This window comes from Ranitomeya variabilis, chromosome 5 (genome assembly GCF_051348905.1).
Source record: "Ranitomeya variabilis isolate aRanVar5 chromosome 5, aRanVar5.hap1, whole genome shotgun sequence".
Lineage (NCBI taxonomy): Eukaryota > Metazoa > Chordata > Amphibia > Anura > Dendrobatidae > Ranitomeya > Ranitomeya variabilis.
This window is the reverse complement of record NC_135236.1, coordinates 584212581-584230906: the sequence shown is the minus strand read 5'-3', so window position 1 is coordinate 584230906 and position 18326 is coordinate 584212581. Positions and strand designations below refer to the sequence as shown.

The following is an 18326-nucleotide window of genomic DNA, read 5'->3' as shown; positions in this document are numbered from 1 at the left end:
GTGATGAATTTCTAGAGATGTTTCTCTTGGTTGGTGTTTTTCTCATTTGCTACCAAAAAATCTTATTGGTTTCGTAGTCCATCACATCTCCTACAAATTTTTTTTTTTTATCATCACTAATCATTTTTTCCCATTTTTCAAAGACTTTTTCCAAATTACTGATAATTTTCTGAAAGGACTCCACCTTCAATTCACTTTGTAATGATTTTTGCAATACCTCTATCTCTGCCTCAATTTTCGAGTTGTGTTATTTTTTTCTATGATATGTAGAAATTCTATGGAGCATGCATTTTGCTTTTTATGAGTTATTATTAATTATTATAGCGCCATTTATCCCATGGCGCTAAACATGTGAGGAGGGGTATACATAATAAAAACAAGTACAATAATCTTAAACAATGCAAGTCATGACTGGTAAAGGAGGAGAGGGGACCCTGCCCGTGAAAGCTCACAATCCACAAGTGTTGGGTGAGGATACAATAGGCGAGGGTAGAGCTGGTCACTCAGTGGCTTGGTTGAGCGGTGGTTACTGCAGGTTGTAGGCTTGACAGAAGAGGTAGGTCTTCAGGTTCTTTTTGAAGGTTTCGATGGTAGGTGAGAGTCTGATATGTTGTCGTAGAGAGTTCCAGAGTAGGGGTGATGCGCGAGAGAAATCTTGTATTCTATTGTGGGAAGAGGAGATAAGAGGGGAGTAAACAAGGAGGAGATCTTGTGAGGATCAGAGGTTGCGTGCAGGTAAGTACCGGGAGGCGAGGTCACAGATGTATGGAGGAGACAGGTTGTGGATGGCTTTGTGTGTCATGGTTAGGTGTTATGACCCCAGTGGACAGGGTCTCAGAGGAACGTGTAAGTCTGCAAGATACAAAAATCCAGCTCATAGGGCTGTGGTAACTGGGTTGACCAAATAGCTACTCCTAACGCCAACACTAGAAGTAGCCGGGGATCATGCCTACGGTGATCGCTAGATGACTCGCGCCAGCCGGAGAATCTAACTACCCCTAGGAGAAGAAAACAAAGACCTCTCTTGCCTCCAGAGAAAGGGACCCCAAAGCAAGATACAAGCCCCCCACAAATAATAACGGTGAGGTAAGAGGAAATGACAAACACAGAAATGAACCAGGTTCAGCAAAGAGAGGCCAGCTTACTAATAGCAGAATAAAGCAAGATAACTTATCTGGTCAACAAAAACCCTATAAAAATCCACGCTGGAGATTCAAGAACCCCCGAACCGTCTAACGGTCCGGGGGGAGAACACCAGCCCCCTAGAGCTTCCAGCAAAGGTCAGGATACAGATAGGAACAAGCTGGACAAAAATACCAAACAAAACAAAAGCAAAAAGCAAAGAAGCAGACTTAGCTTGAAAAACAGGAACCAGGATCAGAGGACAAGAGCACAACAGATTAGCTCTGATTTCAACGATGCCAGGCATTGAACTGAAGGTCCAGGGAGCTTAAATAGCAACGCCCCTGAACTAACGGCCCAGGTGAGGACATAGGAAAAGACAGACGCTCCAGAGTCAAATCACTAATGACCACTAGAGGGAGCAAAAAGCAAAATCACAACAGTTAGGGTTTTGTACTGGAGTTGTTGGGTAATGGGGAGCCAGTGCAGGGTTTGACAGAGGGGAGTGTTATGACCCCAATGGCAGAGGGTCTCAGAAATAAATACCAAGTCTGCAAACACAAACCAGCTCATAGGGCAGTGGTAACTGGGCTGACCGTATATCTAATCCTAGCACCACAAATAGCAGCAGCCGGGGAACGTGCCTACGTTGGTTCTAGACGTCTCGCGCCAGCCGGAGGACTAACTAACCCTAGAAGGGAAAAGATAGACCTTTCTTGCCTCCAGAGAAAAGACCCCAAAAGTTGGATACAAGCACCCAACAAATAATAACGGTGAGGTAAGAAGAAAAGACAAACATAAGAATGAACTAGATATTAAGCAAAGAGAGGCCCACTGACTAATAGCAGAATATAGTAAGATGACTTATACGGTCAGCAAAAACCCTATCAAAATTTCCACGCTGGATATTCAAGAACCCCCGAACCGTCTAACGGCCCGGGGGGAGAATACTAGCCCGCTAGAGCTTCCAGCAAAATCAGGAATCACATTTAGTACAAGCTGGATAAGAAATAAGAGCAATGCAAATAACCAAAAAACAAAGAAGCAGGACTTAGCTTAATTTTGCAAGAACCAGGACCAGCAGACAGGAGCAAACAGAAAGGAACTGATTACAACGATGCCAGGCACCAGACTGAGAATTCAGGAAGTTTATATAGCAACACCCCTGGACTAACGACCCAGGTGGGTGCCAAACTGAGGAAAGACAATCCCAGAGTCATATCACTAGTGACCACAAGAGGGAGCCAAAAAAGTCTAATTCACAACAGTACCCCCCCTTTAAGGAGGGGTCACCGAACCCTCACCAAGACCACCAGGGCGATCAGGATGAGCAGCGTGAAAGGCACGAACTAAATCGGCCGCATGCACATCAGAGGCAACCACCCAGGAATTATCCTTCTGACCATAGCCCTTCCATTTGACCAGATACTGAAGCCTCCGCCTGGAGAGACGAGAATCCAAGATCTTCTCCACCACGTACTCCAACTCGCCCTCAACCAACACCGGAGCAGGAGGCTCAACAGAAGGAACCACAGGTACAACGTACCGCCGCAACAAAGACCTATGGAACACGTTGTGAATGGCAAACGACACCGGAAGATCCAAGCGAAAGGACACAGGATTAAGGATTTCCAATATCTTGTAAGGACCGATGAAGCGAGGCTTAAATTTAGGAGAGGAGACCTTCATAGGAACAAATCGAGAAGACAGCCATACCAAATCCCCAACACGAAGTCGGGGACCCACACCGCGGCGCCGGTTGGCAAAACGCTGAGCCTTCTCCTGTGACAACTTTAAGTTGTCCACCACATGATTCCAAATCTGCTGCAACCTATCCACCACGGAATCTACCCCAGGACAGTCAGAAGGCTCCACATGTCCCGAGGAAAAACGAGGATGGAAACCAGAGTTGCAGAAAAATGGCGAAACCAAAGTAGCGGAACTAGCCCGATTATTAAGGGCAAACTCAGCCAACGGCAAGAAGGTCACCCAATCATCCTGATCTGCAGAAACAAAACACCTCAAATAAGCCTCCAGAGTCTGATTAGTTCGCTCCGTTTGTCCATTAGTCTGAGGATGAAAGGCAGACGAAAACGACAAATCAATGCCCATCTTAGCACAAAAGGATCGCCAGAACCTGGAAACAAACTGGGATCCTCTGTCAGACACAATATTCTCAGGAATGCCGTGTAAACGAACCACATTCTGAAAGAACAAAGGAACCAGATCGGAAGAGGAAGGCAGCTTAGGCAAATATACCAAATGGACCATCTTGGAAAAGCGATCACATACCACCCAGATGACAGACATGCCCTGAGACACCGGAAGATCTGAAATGAAATCCATGGAAATGTGTGTCCAAGGCCTCTTCGGGACAGGCAAGGGCAACCCGCTGGCACGAGAACAGCAAGGCTTAGCTCGAGCACAAGTCCCACAAGACTGCACAAATGACCGCACATTCCGTGACAAGGAAGGCCACCAAAAGGACCTAGCCACCAAATCTCTGGTGCCAAAAATTCCCGGATGCCCTGCCAACACCGAGGAATGAACCTCGGAAATGACTCTGCTGGTCCACTTATCAGGAACAAACAGTCTGTCAGGTGGACAAGAGTCAGGTCTACCAGCCTGAAATCTCTGCAACACACGTCGCAAATCCGGAGAAATGGCTGACAAGATAACTCCCTCTTTAAGAATACCAACTGGTTCTGCGACTGCAGGGGAGTCAGGCACAAAGCTCCTTGAAAGAGCATCAGCCTTCACATTCTTTGAACCTGGTAAATACGAGACCACAAAGTCAAAACGGGAGAAAAACAATGACCAACGGGCCTGTCTAGGATTCAGGCGTTTAGCAGACTCGAGATACATCAGATTTTTGTGATCAGTCAAGACCACCACACGATGCTTAGCACCCTCGAGCCAATGACGCCACTCCTCAAATGCCCACTTCATGGCCAACAACTCCCGATTGCCAACATCATAATTCCGCTCAGCAGGCGAAAACTTCCTAGAGAAAAAAGCACATGGTCTCATTACAGAGCAACCAGAGCCTCTCTGCGACAAAACGGCCCCTGCCCCAATCTCAGAAGCATCCACTTCAACCTGAAAGGGAAGTGAGACATCAGGCTGGCACAAAACAGGCGCCGAAGTAAACCGGCGCTTCAACTCTTGGAAAGCTTCCACGGCTGCAGGAGCCCAGTTAGAAACATCAGAACCTTTCTTGGTCATATCCGTCAAAGGTTTAACAACGCTAGAAAAATTAGCGATAAAACGACGGTAGAAGTTAGCAAAACCCAAGAACTTCTGAAGACTCTTAACTGACGTGGGTTGAGTCCAATCATGAATAGCTCGGACCTTGACTGGGTCCATCTCCACCGCAGAAGGGGAAAAAATAAAACCCAAAAAGGGAACCTTCTGTACTCCAAAGAGACACTTTGAGCCCTTAACAAACAAAGCATTCTCCCGCAAAACCTGAAACACCATCCTGACCTGCTCTACATGCGAGTCCCAATCATCAGAAAAAAACAGAATATCATCCAGATAAACAATCATAAATTTATCCAGATACTTCCGGAAAATATTATGCATAAAGGACTGAAACACTGAAGGAGCATTAGAGAGCCCAAAAGGCATCACCAAGTACTCAAAATGACCTTCGGGCATATTAAATGCAGTTTTCCATTCATCTCCTTGCTTAATGCGCACAAGGTTGTACGCACCACGAAGATCTATCTTGGTGAACCACTTGGCACCTTTAATCCAGGCAAACAAGTCCGACAACAGAGGCAAAGGATACTGAAATTTAACAGTGATTTTATTCAGAAGCCGATAGTCAATACAAGGTCTCAAAGATCCGTCCTTTTTGGCCACAAAAAAGAATCCCGCACCAAGAGGGGAAGAGGATGGACGGATATGCCCCTTCTCCAGAGATTCCTTGATATACGAACGCATTGCGGTATGCTCAGGTACAGACAGATTAAATAATCTTCCCTTAGGAAATTTACTACCTGGAATCAAATCTATAGTGCAGTCACAGTCCCTATGAGGAGGAAGAACACTGGACCTGGACTCGCTGAATACATCCTGATAATCAGACAAATACTCAGGAATTTCCCAAGGAGTAAAGGAAGCAATAGACACCGGCGAGGAATCACCATGAATTCCCTGACAGCCCCAACTTGACACAGACATTGCCTTCCAATCCAAGACTGGATTATGGGTCTGTAACCATGGCAGACCCAAAACGACCAAATCATGCATTTTATGCAGAACAAGAAAACGAATCACCTCCCGATGTTCAGGAGTCATGCACATGGTTACCCATGTCCAAAACTGCGGTATATTTTCCGCCAATGGCGTAGCATCAATACCTCTAAGAGGGATAGGATTTACCAACGGCTCAAGAACAAAACCACAGCGCTTGGCAAATGACAGATCCATAAGACTCAGGGCAGCACCTGAATCCACAAACGCCATAACAGGGTAAGAGGACAATGAGCAAATTAAAGTCACAGACAAAATAAATTTAGGTTGCAAATTACCAATGGCGACAGGACTAACAACCCTTGTTAGGCGTTTAGAGCATGCTGATATAACGTGTAGAATCACCACAGTAAAAACACAACCCATTCTGACATCTATGATTTTTCCGTTCATTTCTAGTCTGAATTCTACCACATTGCATTAAATCAGGTGTTTGTTCAGACAACACCACCAGAGGATTAGCGGCTTTGCGCTCCCGCAAACGCCGGTCAATATGAATAGCCAATGCCATGGAATCATTCAGACTTGTAGGAATGGAGAAACCCACCATCACATTCTTAATGGCTTCAGAAAGGCCATTTCTGAAATTTGCGGCCAGAGCACACTCATTCCACTGAGTAAGCACGGACCATTTCCGAAATTTTTGGCAATACACTTCAGCTTCATCCTGGCCCTGAGAAATAGCCAGCAAGGCTTTTTCTGCCTGAATTTCAAGATTGGGTTCCTCGTAAAGCAATCCGAGCGCCATAAAAAACGCATCAATATTTGCCAATGCCGGATCTCCTGGCGCTAGCGAGAAAGCCCAATCCTGAGGGTCGCCCCGTAAGAAAGAGATAACAATTTTAACTTGCTGAGCTGAGTCTCCAGATGAACGGGGTCTCAGAGATAGAAACAATTTACAATTATTCCTGAAATTCCTAAACTTAAATCGGTCTCCAGAGAACAGTTCAGGAATAGGTATTTTAGGTTCAGACATTGGACTACTGGTAACAAAATCTTGTATGCCCTGCACACGAGCAGCAAGCTGATCTACACTTGTAATCAAGGTCTGGACATTCATGTCTGCAGCAAGCTCAAGCCACTCAGAGATAAAGGGGAGGAAGAAAAAAAAATAAAAAAAAACTCAGAATTTCCTTTCTTATTATCCCACTTCTGCAATGCATTAAACTTTCAACTTTGGCCTGGCATACTGATATGACCCCAATGGCAGAGGGTCTCAGAAATAAATACCAAGTCTGCAAACACAAAAAACCAGCTCATAGGGCAGTGGTAACTGGGCTGACCGTATATCTAATCCTAGCACCACAAATAGCAGCAGCCGGGGAACGTGCCTACGTTGGTTCTAGACGTCTCGCGCCAGCCGGAGAACTAACTAACCCTAGAAGGGAAAAGATAGACCTTTCTTGCCTCCAGAGAAAAGACCCCAAAAGTTGGATACAAGCCCCCAACAAATAATAACGGTGAGGTAAGAAGAAAAGACAAACGTAAGAATGAACTAGATATTTAGCAAAGAGAGGCCCACTGACTAATAGCAGAATATAGTAAGATGACTTATACGGTCAGCAAAAACCCTATCAAAATTTCCACGCTGGATATTCAAGAACCCCCGAACCGTCTAACGGCCCGGGGGGAGAATACCAGCCCCCTAGAGCTTCCAGCAAAATCAGGAATCACATTTAGTACAAGCTGGACAAGAAATAAGAGCAATGCAAATAACCAAAAAACAAAGAAGCAGGACTTAGCTTAATTTTGCAAGAACCAGGACCAGCAGACAGGAGCAAACAGAAAGGAACTGATTACAACGATGCCAGGCACCAGACTGAGAATTCAGGAAGTTTATATAGCAACACCCCTGGACTAACGACCCAGGTGGGTGCCAAACTGAGGAAAGACAATCCCAGAGTCATATCACTAGTGACCACAAGAGGGAGCCAAAAAAGTCTAATTCACAACAGGGGAGAGGCTGGGGACTAGTGGGGGGACAGGTGGATTAGTCGTGCAGCAGAGTTTAGAATAGATTGGAGCAGTGCGAGAGTGTGCGAGGGGAGGCCACAGAGCAGGAGGTTGAAGTAGTCAAGGTGGGAGATTATGAGGGCATGGCCTAGGGTTTTTGCAGATTCATGCTTGAGGAATGTACGGATCCGTGAAATATTTTTGAGTTGAAGTCTTCAGGAAGTGGAAAGAGCTTGTATATGTGGTTGCAAAGAGACATCAATGTCAAGGATTACCCCAAGGCAGCAAGCTTGTGGGACTGGGGAGAGTGGGCAGCAGTTTACTGTAATGGATAGGTCCATTGGGGAGGTTGTGTGAGATGGGGAAAGAGGATGAATTCTGTTTTGTCCATATTAAGAAATATGGACATATTTAGAAATCTAGCAGAGAAGAAAGTTGAAATAGCAGACAGACATTGAGAGATTCTAGTTAGTAGGGTGGTGATATTTGGTCCAGAGATGTAGATCTATGTGTCATCGGCATAGAGATGATACTGAAAGCTGTGAGATTCTATGAGCTGTTCCATGCAGAAGGTGTAAATAGAGAAGAGCAGGGGCCCTAGGTCTGAACCTTGCGGGACTCCGACAGATAGGGGGCGAGGTGAGAAGGAGGTGTGCGAGTGGGAGACGTTGAATGTCTGGTCTGTTAGGTATCACGAGATCCAGGATAGGGCCAAGTCTGTGATGCCAAGGGATGAAAGAGTCTGTAATAGGGAATGGTCTGCTGTATCAAAGGCAGAGGGCAGGTCCAGGAAGAGGAAGATAGAGTAGTGTCGCTTGGCCTTGGCGGTTAATACGTCATTGTTGACCTTAGTTAGGGCAGTTTCCGTGGAGTGCTGTGACCGGAAGCCAGATTGTAAGCAGTCAAAGAGGAGCAAGAAGAGAGGTGTGAGGACAGTTCAAGATGGACATGTTACAGTAGTTCTGAGGCATAGGGGAGAAGTGATATAGGGCGATAGCTAGATACAGAGGATGGGTCAAGAGAGGGCTTTTTGAGGATAGGTGTGATTGAGGCATGTTTAAAGCTTGAAGGGAAAACACCATTTGTTAATGATAGGTTTAAGAGATGGGTTAGGGTTGGGATGAAGACTGGTGAGGTTTGGGATGAAGTGGGACGGATCTGGTCAAGTGCACAGGTGATGAGATGCGATCTTGAGAGTAGGGTGGAGAGTCGATCTTCTGTAATGGTGGAGAAGTTGGTGTTGGAGGAGGGGGGCTGGGCAGTTAGGAGGAAGGGCTCTGTCGGTTGTCGACCAAAACTGTCTCTGATGTTATCAATGAGTTCATCATCCTCGAGATCAAAGTCAGGAAACACCTGTATTCTCAGACCCTTTGGTATGATTTTTTGTTCAATATAGTTCTCCAGGGAGGATTTTGTCCATCACATCTTTATCTTTTTATACAGAGCATTTTTATATTTCTTAATATTTTCTTGGTTGGAAGTATAGAGATGACTACAACTAGCAACTTTCTTAAAGTTATCTGACGCTTTCGCTCGCCAGGAACTTTCCTTAGCTTTGAAATCCATATGGATGGGCTTTTCTGTTTAATCAACAGTTAACATACAATTCATTCGGAAAATTTGTTGACGATTAATCTGTCAAACAATACTTCTCAAATCAATAACAATGTGGCCACTTCATCCTTATTGTGTCTCATAAAGGTGACAAAAAAGTATAAAAAATATTTTTAACTAAAAAGTAATTTTTATTTCACAAAAATATTAAAACAATTATTTAAAAATACATATTCAATATAGAAAGGTGCTGAAAAATAAGGGAAATAAATACCAACATTTTGTAAAGTGTTTCTAAGCAGCTCAGAATAATAGATGGCTAATATTAAATAAAAACAACAAAATGGGTTAGAGAGATGTTAACCATTTTCTGCTGCTGTCCTTAGCATGCTTAGTGTTGTGGTAACTCCCTATCCCTGAAGGTATACAAATTGATTTTAGCTGACAGGTAAAATGTTTAGGGATTTACTTTTTACCCTATTAAGACCCTTTGTTATGAGGTGCATAAAGCATCTCAGAAATATAAATCATGTCCAAGTTCTTAATATGATTACTTGTACCTGTCAGAGCTGAAGCACTGTTGCACAAGGTGGAATCCCTCTGCCCCGACGCGCATTTCGCTCCACTTCTTCGGGAGGCATGTCAGGGCAGGGGGTGTCCACGTTAAATGCTCACATCAGCCTATCAAAAGAGAGGTGGGCAAGAAAAGTCTGTGACAGCACCGCATAGTTTGTCGTGCGCATGCGCTTGCTCATTCCGCTCACATCAGGAAGGATATTCCACGAGCACTGGTCACATGGGATTACGTGCCTCATCATGCCCACTTGGTTGCGTTGAAAGCATGCAGCCATGTATAGACCGGAGCACAAGGAAATATTAAGCTTATGGCCTGACTGTACATGGGCTGTCACAGACACGGCAAGATTTGCGCTTGCACACATCTTGTAAGCGATCACTATACAATAAGAGAAACAATGTTGCAGTGTGTGTAAGAGAGAGAAATCTTCAATGTTTTAAAAACCTAATCCATATATATTTTCTTGTGAATGCAAATTCCCAAAGTATACTCAGCCTGAAAACTACTTTAGTGTCCCATTCTTAAAGAGTACCTATTATCATTATATATTAACCCCTCAGTGACAGGGCCAAATTTTTTAAATCTGACCAGTGTTACTTTATGTGGTAATAACTCTAGAACGCTTCAACAGATCTCATTGATTTTGAGATTGTTTTTTGTGACACATTGTACTTTATGTTAATAGTAAATTTAGGTCAATATTTTCTGCATTTACTTATAAAAATATCAGAAATGTGTAAAAAAAAATATATAAAAATTGGCAATTTTCAAACTTTGAATGATTATCTCTTTAATACAGACAGTGACACCACATAAAATATTCAATACATTTCCCTCCTGTCTGCTTTACATCAGCACCATTTTGAAAATAACCTTTTATTTTATTAGGATGCTAGAAGGTTTAAAACTGTAGCAGTAATTTTTATTTTTTTTAAGGAAACTTACAAAACTTACTTTTTTAGGGACCAGTTCAGTTTTGAAGTGATTTTTGGAGGACCTATATGTAGTAAAATCCTCAGAAGTGATACTATTTTAAAAACTGCTGTCAGGTAGTTTATTAACCCTTCAGGTGCTTTTCAGCGATTAACACAAAGTGGCATGATCGGAAGGAAAAAGGTTTGGGTTTTTTTACCACCTAAATTTATATAACATTTGAACAGACCGCTATAGCCAGCAGACTGTAAAGCCGTTATTTGGCTGTGAATTGCCATGGCAAACACCAGGACCACACAATCATGATCTCAGGATGTCGATGGGGTTAAAGAGGGAGACCCCACACTCTGTTAACCATTTAGATGCTGTTGTCACTTTTGACAGCAGCATCTAAGGGGTTAAAAAGTCATGATTGGTGCCAACATCAATCAATGCTGATACACCAAGGTGTCCGCTATAGTGTACAGCCACTGCATTTTCACCAGTCGGGAGGATGCTATTGTCTGAAATGTGCGGTCAGTAAAAAGACGTGTTGATGGTCACTAAGGGGTTAAATATACTACATGAGAAAATATAAACAGATTTCTCATTATTATTAAATAAAGGATCATTAGGTGAAGGGCACTTGCATGATAAGTAAATTGATGATTTTCTACTGAATGCAGCCACCAGATAATGAAAGTTCCCAGCATGCCTAGGGTGCTCCGTCACTCCGTATCACAGTAGTCAACTCTCTGCCCTGAGCAGCACAATCTCACTGTTTAGAGCAGACAAATCATGGGCAGTGCAGTTGGAAGCCCTAGTTTTACTTTAGTTCTGGAAATTTCACTGTAATGCCGCAGTGCTTCAGTCGGCTTGCATATCACACTGCTTTCTGCTCTAGTTAGCATATTTTCTCATAATTAAGATCAAAGAAAGGTGTGTAAGTCATAGGGCTTGCTCAAGACCATCAATGCTCTCATGCTAGAGAAAAGGGCTGATTATGCTAATGTAAGGGGATGGAAAAATGTTGCTGCTTTACCCTTCCTCCTTAATATATCCCGGTACCATATGTTCTAGTGTAATATCAGTTAGGGTGTATTTGCTGTAATATGTGGTACTGCTACATGATTTTATGTATTACTGCTTATAAGTGATGGTACTGCTACACTAATACGTGTATTACCATTCCCTGTAAAATGTATATGTATTCTAATATGTTCTTAAAAACTGTAATGTGTATATATTTGTATTCATTATAGGGAAAGTTTAATGTTCATGTTTGGCCACTAGAAAGGAGGCATTATAGTGTACAGAGGTCTCACCTAGTGTCTAGGACAGTAAATAGTTAACTATAGGAGGGGCTGCTGTGTGGAAAGCTAGGAATGTCCCTGAAGTAGGGAGAAGGGCCTGAGTGCCCGAAGCATCCACACGGGCTCTAGGCCCAGGACACCATGGCAGCCACGTAAAGTTAAGAAAGGAGAACCCAGCCATTCAAAGTCCTATAGGGACAGAAGGACAGTCTCCGGCAGCAGTGTTCTCAGCAGTGGGAAGCTTAGAAGAGAAAGTGGTCCAAAAGTCATACAGGACGCAGATTGTTCATCATGTGGCAGGTCATTGCTTGGGCTGAAGCTCTAAGGTCCGGGGCGAAACGAATGAGTGAATTCTTAAGCATAGTGAGTCTACACCAGGATGATGATAGTAGTTATTACCCCGTAATGTATGTGAGGACACAGTGTGGAGTACAGGGAAAGTACAGGATGTGAACTGTATGGACTTTGATGCTGAGATTGTTTCTGACAAGGATGTGCTGTGAAGTATGACAAGTAAAGTTACCTGTTTTGAATTGCCTTTGGACTGTGTGTCAGTGTGTGTTTATTTTGAAGCGACTGAAGGTAACCCTGAATAGCAGAGGGAAATTCGAGAAGGAGACAGGAACATAAGTAAGCTCAGATTGCGATGTGATTTTCATGTATCGGGAGACTAGGGCACTGATGTACCAGAGTGTTTGGCCATGACTACAGCCTTGGTCCAGACCCCTACATATCTAAGATAAAACTTTGCCAGAGTCACCTTAGTGTGCTTCAATTCGTTATCCTGAGAGAATTGTATCACCGGTACAGAGAACTTAATTTCTCCTTGTCCATTCTCTGTGTCTGCCATAATCCAACTGCACTCAGATGACATCTGAGTGCAGTCTGATGTTTCACACGCACCCAAAGACTTGTATGGGTGCTCGTGATCAGAATATTGGAGCCACTCACAGCATGCCGTAATCGGCATGAGAAAATAATTGCAGATCTGCACTGCCCAGACTATAACATTGGGACAAATGCTATCCAATTAAACATCTCTGATAGCGATATCTAACACATGCAGGCAGGGGGCATGTCATTTTACATAATCGCAAGGCACCAATGGGTTGAAAAGACAACCAAAGGTCTGCTGAAAACATTTGAGCTTGTCATGATGATTCTTCTGGGAAAGCCAGCCTGTAGCTTGATATGAGTTCATGATTTCACACATGCATAGCAGGCAGACTATCGTAGTTTCAAGTCCCTTAAATACAGTTAAAAGTTAAAAAAAAGTTTTAAAAATATAAAATCACCCACATGTTGCCCCCCAAAAATAAAACAATGTAAAATAAGTCAACATATTTGTATCACTCCGTTCGTAAAAGTCTAGTCTATTAAATTACCAAGTCAGTTGTATAGTATAGTGAACATGGTAAATAAAAGTAAAAAAAATTGTGAAATTGCAATTTAACCTCTTAACCCGGAGGTATTTTCGGTTTTGCATTTTTGTTTTTTGCTCCCCTTCTCAAAACCATATCTTTTTTTATTTTTCCATCAATATGACCATGTGAGGGATTGTTTTTTTGCGGGACAAGTTGTGCTTTTGAATGACATCATTGGTTTTACCATGTCGTGTACTAGAAAACGGGAAAAAAATTCCAAGTGGGGTGAAATTGCAAAAAAAAGTGCAATCCCACACTTATTTTTTGTTTAGTTTTTTTTACTAGGTTCACTAAATGATAAACTGACCTGCCACTATGATTTTCCAGGTCATTACGAGTTCACAGACACCAAACATGTCTAGGTTCTTTTTTATCTAAGTGGTGAAAAAAAAATTCCAAACTGGCAAAGTTCTGGGAGAGTTTTCTCAGACCCTCCCATCGCACTGCCCCTGAGACATGGGGTACTCTCACAAAGAGGGCAAAGTTTTGAAAGATGCTGAGGGAGTACCTTGCTGACCGTACCAACGGCCTCCGTGATTCCTTTGTGCCTTATTATTATTGAGTATGCAAGCTGGACACATGGCATGAATTGGCTCTTTACACCTTGGAGGTCCTGGCCTGCCCTGCTGCTAGCGTTCTGTCAGAGCGGGTTTTTAGTGCCGCTGGTGGAATTATAACAGATAAGCGCATCCGCCTGTCAACTGAAAATGCTGACAGGTTGACTCATAAAAATGAACAAGGGCTGGATTGGGCCAGACTTCTCAACACCACCGAATGATAACAGCGTAACATAAATTGAAATCCAGTGTCTTTTTTTGGGAGGTCTATTCCCATGCACCTCTTAACACCCACACATGGGTATGCACTTCCTAATTTTGGCTATTTGCAGTTGTCCTCCTCCTTCTCCTCATCCTCTTCCAACACCACCAGCTCACCAGGGCGACCGTGGTCCATCATGCAACACCCACATAATTTTTTTTTTTAAAGGGTGTTTATGATGCCCATACCAAAAAAATGGTTATGTAGTATGTTCATGAATACCCCCCAGGGGTAAATGTTTGTCAGCCCATACACTTAGTGCATGGGCATTATAAGTATAGTAGACTTGCTCCTTTCTAATGGGAACATTTTTTATGAGGCTCTCCTCCATGTCTCATCAAAGTATTGGGGTGCGCCCAAATTTTTGGCAACCCTTGCATTCACTGCATAGGCAAACACAATGGGAGACCAACTTCTGAATGATGGTAACATTGTTTTCATTAGTCCCTCCTGTACCTCTCATCAAAGGGGTATTGGGGTACGTCCACATTTTTGGCAGCCATTGCATTCACTACATAGGCAAACAGTACAGGAGACCAACTTCCTAATAATGGGAAAATTGATTTATGAGGCCCTCCTCAACGTCTCTTCCAAGGATATTGGGGGTGTCCAAATTTGGGGCAGCTCAAGAGTTCATTGCATAGGCAAACCGTTTGGGTGACCCACCCCCTTTTGGGCCTCTGCTCCCTTTTGGGACCCCAAGTGCAGCGCCCCAGAGTCCTGGTTGTTGCAGTAATGTCATTCTTCCACCAGGGGGAGTGATATTGCGTCTGAAGGTAATAAAGGAGTTCATCTTTCCAGGTATCACAAACCAAACACCACACTTCACACTCTAATCCACCTGGGGGAGCTACGCTCCTATCTAGTAGGGCACTCCTCACAGAAGGGTAAAACTGGTGGTTTGGATAGAAAGTTAGTCAGACGCTGCCTGGGTTTGACCCAGTGAGTACCTGTCAGGCAGACAGGGGGAAAAGGAGGAACATCTGAGCTGCAGACAGAGGGTCCCTGTCAGGGGTGGGATCCTGACAGAAGCCTAGCGGGACAGAAAGACACGGAGCTGTGCCTGCCCCATGTGCGGCAGCATCCTAAGAAAGGACACAAAGAGAACTGTGTTGTAGAGAGTGAGAAACTGAGTCACAGCACAAGGAGAAAACACCGGGAGGAGTTCTGCCCTGTAAAGGCTGCCTCCTTCTGAGGCGCGTAGCCGCTGGCCGGAACACCGAGGGAGTAATTGACTCTATGCATTACTTCAGAGACCGGCAGGACAGTCAATTCCAAGTTGGCTGCCCGACCTAAATACCTAAGAAGACACAGTGGCAAATTGTGGGGGTCGGGGCGTCTCTAGGGTCCCTATAAACAAGCCTCAGGCCATCAGTCATACGGGTTTGTCCTATCCATACCATCTGGGGGACAGAGAGGAAGACATCTAGAACATCTATGAAAGTTGTGAGGACCTTACGGAGTTGCTCAGCAGGGAGGTACTACAACACACAGGTGCTAGTAGGAAGGCTACTGATTTCCACCTGGATAAGGGAACTATGGATCTGCCTTCGGACCGGCCGGACTCTGCCTACCCTGTGGTCCGTACCCTGGACTGTGGATGCTGAAGCTTCCAGTAAAAGGTAAAGAGACTGCAACCTTGTGTCCTCGTTATTCACTGCGCCTTACATCATCCACTATCACCATCTACACTTCTGGGAAGCCCTGGGGATACACTTCACCTGTGGGAAGGTATACTATCTAGCTGCCATAACATCACCCCAGCGGACCCCTAAGCAGCATCGGTCACCCTGACCGAATACCACAGGTGGCGTCACGAACACTTCCCCTTTTAATATGGATGTCCCTAGGGCCATGGACCGGGTCAGCCACTGTGACATCCCGATCGAGAACCGAAGGGCCCAGTACCGAGTTCCCCTAGCCCTGGGGGGGGGGGGCGATCCACAAGTATGGAGTGGGCTGCTTTCCCACGGAACTTTCTATCACCTGGTATCTATCGACCAGTCCGACCAGTTCATCGGCATTCTGGGGATCACCCTGGGCAACCCAAGTCTGTACGGCCTCAGCAGGGAGTGCACAAATGGGTCCATCATCACCCATCTGTGCAGGTATAGAGGACTCTGGCTGCAGCCACTTCTGGACCAGGTGCAACAGGTCAAACATTTGGGAGCACGGTGGTTTGTGCCGGTGATACACCCAACGATGAACCCTCTAGGCCTTGAGAGTCATTGTTACCCCCAAGCGTGCAAGAATCTCTGTTTTTAGCTTGCCATATTCTTTAGCATCCTGCAAAGCTAAATCATAGTATGCTTTCTTTGGTTCCCCCATCATGTGCCCACTGCTCTGGCAGGAGTTTCTCCCTCTCAGTGACCCTTTCAAATACCATCTGGAAAACATCAACATTGCAATTCTCCATTGAAGATTCTTCAGCCTCAACAATGCAGTATAGGAGACCCAATGTTTAATAATGGGAACAAGAAAGCATAGCCAGATGATTGATGAATAGTAAAGGCCACCTGATGGCCCTAAAAAAATAGGCTTTGTGACTTTGAGTCCCTTCTTCATAAATGAAACAGCATGTGTCTGATGATGTGTCACACACCACATTGCCATATAAGGTTGTAAAATGTTACAATGACATTTCCCAGTGAATGCGTTTGCCTTGGTTGAAAGCAATGCTAAAGTTCAAAAACGCTATGTGTGAACATAGCCCAAGGTGTGGAGGAGCATTTTTTTTGTTATTTATTTTGCCTTATATACAAGTCATTACCCTGGAAAGGATGTTCCTTAGCATATTTCCCAAGAAAATCCATTTTGGCTTCATTTTTGTATGTTTTATTGTGAGTCTGTAAAAGTGGCATAAGACTCTGAAAACATTTTTCACAGCAGTGACCTGGGAGTCAGAAATGCTTCCAGAGGTCTTCCCCATGATGTTCCCATGTAATTTGAGCACTGTTCCCATGGATTTCCTCAATTTATAGCCCCTCAATAGTCCTCCGGGGGGCCGCGGTAAAAATGCTCAAGTTTCCCATTGAGCTCGTTGCTCGGGTCGAGCACCCGAGCATTCTAATATGCTCGACCCAAGCAACGAGCACCCGAGCATTTTAGTGCTCGCTCATCACTACTCACTATCTGTTGCAGCACCTTGCTGGATGAGGTAACATCGCCCACAGCCATCTCAGTCTTGGACATCGGCAAATAGAAAAAGGTGGGGGAAGAGAACCTCCAGCGACGACATCAAAAAGGAAAGTAATCTTTTTGTAAAAAAATGAAAATTTTTTATTTGGTACAGTAGTACATTAAAAAAGAAATGGATTCTGGTCACCACAATCTGGGATGAACAACCAACGTGTTTCAGCTATACAGTGTTCATTTTAGGACATGGTCACAAATCAAAGTCAAACATCAGAAATACTCTGTCTGATATCTGATTCTGATACTTGACTCTGATACCTAACTGTGATACTTGACTCTGAGGCCATGTGCACACGTTCAGTATTTTTCGTGTTTTTTCGCTATAAAAACGTGATAAAAACGCAAAAAAAAGCGAAACAAACACTTACATATGCCTCCTATTATTTACAGTGTATTCCGCATTTCTTGTGCAAATGTTGCATTTTTTTCCGTGAAAAAATCGCATCCCGGAAAAAAAAGCAACATGTTCATTAAATTTGCGGAATTGCGGGAATTCCGCATACCTAGGAATGCATTGATCTGCTTACTTCCCGTACGGGGCTGTGCACACCATGCGGGAAGTAAGCAGATTATGTGCGGTTGGTACCCAGGGTGGAGGAGAGGAGACTCTCCACCACGGACTGGGCACCATATAATTGGTTAAAAAAAAAGAATTAAAATAAAAAATAGTGATATACTCACCTTTGATGGCCCCCGGAGTCTTCCCGCCTCAGCGGTGCATGCTGCCGCTTCTGTTCCTATAGATGGTGTGTGTGAAGGACCTGCGATGACGTCGCGGTCTTGTGATTGGTCGCGTGACCGCTCATGTGACCGCTCACGTGACCGCGACGTCATGGAAGGTCCTGCACACACACACCATCTATAGGAACGGACGCCGCTGAGGAGATCGGCTGTCTGCAGAGGGTGAGTATAACCATTTTTTTTATTTTTTTTATTATTTTTAACATGATATCTTTTTACTATTGATGCTGCATAAGCAGCATCTATAGTAAAAAGTTGGTCACACTTGTCAAACACTAGGTGAGTATAACCATTTTTTTTATTTTTTTTATTTTTTTTAAACATTCTATCTTTTACTATTGATGCTGCATAGGCAGCATCTATAGTAAAAAGTTGGTCACACTTGTCAAACACTATGTTTGAAAAGTGTGACCAACCTGTCAGTCAGTTTTCCAAGCGATGCTACAGATCGCTTGG

The 18326-nt window shown here is 44.0% G+C and overlaps 1 protein-coding gene across 1 annotated transcript in view; it reads left to right on the top strand.

Annotated features, from left to right (window-relative positions):
• The window catches only part of SLC4A9 (solute carrier family 4 member 9), a 1224185-nt gene that overhangs the window by 1021941 nt on the left and 183918 nt on the right, over positions 1-18326 (top strand). The gene's annotated exons all lie outside the window — the stretch shown is intronic.